We start from the raw sequence: 3,648 nt of genomic DNA on the forward strand, positions 1-3,648 counted from the left end.
TGGGCGGCCGTTTCATCCTAGTATGGGACTCCTCAGAAGTGCCCATTCACGATCCCAGATGCGGGGTTCAAACCCAGAACCTTCGGTCCCACACACGAACGCTTAACCTCTATGCCGTTGAGCTGATATTTGACGATTTTAATATCTAATTTCAATCGATCCATGATATTGCGCAATCCTTCATCCATTTTTTGAAGTGGATAACTGCTTTGACTCGACACGGATTGAACTCCCAAACTAGGGCCAAACGGCCGTCCAGGGCTTTCAAGTTTTTAATGGAAGTCTAGCTCAGATTGACTCATGAATTCAACTATGAAAAATTATTATGCTGGGAGGGATTTCCTTCTCCTTCAAAAAGATATAAACAGCGTTGAAGTATATCGTTCCTTTATTCTTAATGTTGTATACTTATCTATCTCAATAATGGATAGTGGTTAGCAGTGGAATTCATGACGCGAGGTTCGTTCTATTCAGGGCTCGTCAGCCGGATGTGTCCGCATATCAAGGTTGATGTTCGCCCCGGAGCTCGAACTTAATACCGTCCACTTGAAACGCCACCACGTTATCCACTTAACTACTGGGCCCCGATAGCCACTAGCTTGTGTAGTGGGATGAAGTGTGAATCCAGTTGACGAGTCCTAAATAGGACGAAACACGCATCCAGGATTTCACTACTAGCCATCACCCATCTTTGCTTACAATACTTGTTACTTCAAGCAATGTCGAGTCAGTCCTCACAAGCTGCACATATGCCAATAAGAGACTGATCAATTGTAGTCCTAAACATCAATGGGAAGATTCAAACAAGCAATACAAAATGAATTCATCTACCTCAATGTTTCAGGCTACAGATTAGAAGTATTTCCGGAAAGCTTAGATAAGCTATCATTATTATATCGAAGTAGTTCAACAGTTTTTTTAAGAATAATTTATAACTCTTTTAGACTAATATACATGACTGACTTAAAAGTAATTATACAAAATAGAAGAATATTAACTAGGCTTACTGAACTTTAACAATATCAGTTAATAACTAATTTTCTCATAATTCAACATTTATCAACAGTTTACATCCACAAATTTCTATCGATATGAAATGAAAGTATATGATTTATTTTCACTTATATCAGTATCATTTTAAACCCATGAACTGTTGTCTTATAAAATAGACAAACTAATTTCCTAGAGTTCTAGTGGGAAGCCGTGGAAAGTGTAGTTCAACCTCGTCTGTTGTGAAGCAGTCATTCACTCAAGATAACGGTGGATGGTCGCTCAACATCATGGATTGGTTGAAATTAGACATTAACACCGTTGGATGCCAGCGGATTAGTGGTCTAGAGGTTAAGCGTTAGCGTGTGAGACCGAAGGTCCTGGGTTCGAGTCTAGAGTGCGGGATCCTGGATGCGCACTTCTGAGGAGTCCTATACTAGGATGGAACAGCCATCCAGTGCTTCCAGATTTTCACTGGTGATCTAACATTCATCTATTTATGATATCAATGAAAACTCAACAATCTCCACAACTTTATATTGATAATATCATGAAATTGAATGAATACATTTGTGAAAACTTTGTTTATATTCAGTTTAATTAAGAAATCAAATGATACATCATGAACAGACTTTATAGTTTACAGATTTGAACTCTTTTAAACTAAAATAAAGCTTTTTTTAAAAAAATACAAACAATTTTAACACTATTTTTTCTTTCAAAGTTTAATGAATTCATACAAATACCATGGATATCATGATTCATCTTGTACAATTTAAACAAAGATTAATACCTGATACACTTTTGGTAAGAAAATAAATGGAATAAACCATGGTAGGTTGGTATCTGATATATGCTTCTTTGTTCGTGTATATGAATACATATGTAGTCAGTTTGTATATCCGAATTAAAGTATAATATTAATAAATGACCTACTTATTGATTGAATTTAATAAAATTTTTACAAGTAAGAAAAAGATTGTGAAGTATGAGTTCAGAATTACCCAGTTCTTCAACAGAAAACTGGGTAATTACAAAATGTTAGTCAAGAACATATATAATAACGGTGTAGTCTGAATTTAAATAAGACTATATGAAATAGATTCCAGTTTCGTATCAGTTTGATTTCAGTCATTGTGTTTTCTTGAAGTCTGTCTTGTATAACACAAACGAACAAATGGATAGACTACTGGCTTGATAAGGCTAAATTTTTGAAGTTAATAGGTCGAGTAAATATGGGTAATTTTCAATGGGGACTGGTCATTGTCTTAAATAGTAGTTTCTGGCATACCAACTTGGAATAGTATGTGCTCTGTATTTTTTATCTTTATGAGAACGTAAAAACACTAAAACACAAAAATAAAGAAAGAAGAGATCGACTATCTTCAGTCAAATAAAAAAGATTAGTTACACAAATGTTCAGATTTCTATATTTCCTTTATGTGGGCATTTGTCAGACTGTATCTGAGTTAAAAGTCTTATCTTATTTTTGACAAAAGTCACTAGTTCTTTTACAATACAGATCACTAAGTCAACAAATAAACGTAAAATATGAAATTGGATAGTCTTGTAGAGACACAGTTTAATGTGAAAAGGAGAGGGTTGTAATTTTGATCATCAACTGATATCGGTTAAGAGGTCAAACAAAAAATAGAAATTACTATAGTTCTAGTTTAATCTCAGTAGATTGTACCTCCTTTCCTACACGGTATTAAGATTAGCATTTCAGGTTTCAACGTGAATAAGAAGGAAAAAACTAATCAGTAACGACATATGAGAAAAATGAAGTAACACAATCAAGGAAAGCGACACATATGGATAAGAAGTAAAAATAACTTGAATAATAATTAGCGATGACAATTTTCAGAGGAAGTTACACAAGTCCAAGTCAAAGCGAATGAGAATTTAATTAAGATGGATCGTTTGTTGAGTTTGTATAGTTTGGTGATATATTGCATCAGGAAATTTTCAAGGCTAGAAAACTGTTTGTGCTAGTATGAGGTTTCTCAGAACAACGTACGTTTCATTCTCGAGGTATCAAACAACTATGTTATCTTTACACAGTTGAGTTGGTTCTGATTACTATCATAAGTCCATCTATGATAAAACACCACCTCCATTTATTACCACCAATAATATTAACTCTGCTAATCACATGCTCTCGCTTGAATTAGAGGGTTTTTTCGAAGTTAGTTAATATTATTTTGCATTTCAATATGACTATAGTGAATATTCTAGATATGTGAAAAATAAACTGAAACTAAACAGAAAAACATTGACCAAGGGAAGAGAATTCTCGTTGATATTTACCAGAATCAAAAAGTAGGGAAGGAAAAATAGCTAAAGTTTTACTCCCACCATTATTTTATACTGAAATTTCTTTTCTGTTTTTAGTGTATTCATACCGATAGTCGTAAATTTTTGAAGTTTCTAGAAGATAATCTAGAAAAAAAACCCATAAAGATAGATCAATTTAACTTTTACGGGTTCAACGAATGCTACGAAATAATAAGATTGAAAATACAGTTGGTCATATTTGAAAATAAATGGCTTATTCATGAATTCTTTTATCTTTTTTCACACAAATGATCATATTTTAGAACGTTACACACTAGTTTGTTTTAAATAAGTACCTTGGATGTGTTGTTTTTTCTTTCT

This window comes from Schistosoma mansoni, chromosome 1 (genome assembly GCF_000237925.1).
Source record: "Schistosoma mansoni strain Puerto Rico chromosome 1, complete genome".
Taxonomy (NCBI): Eukaryota; Metazoa; Platyhelminthes; class Trematoda; order Strigeidida; family Schistosomatidae; genus Schistosoma; species Schistosoma mansoni.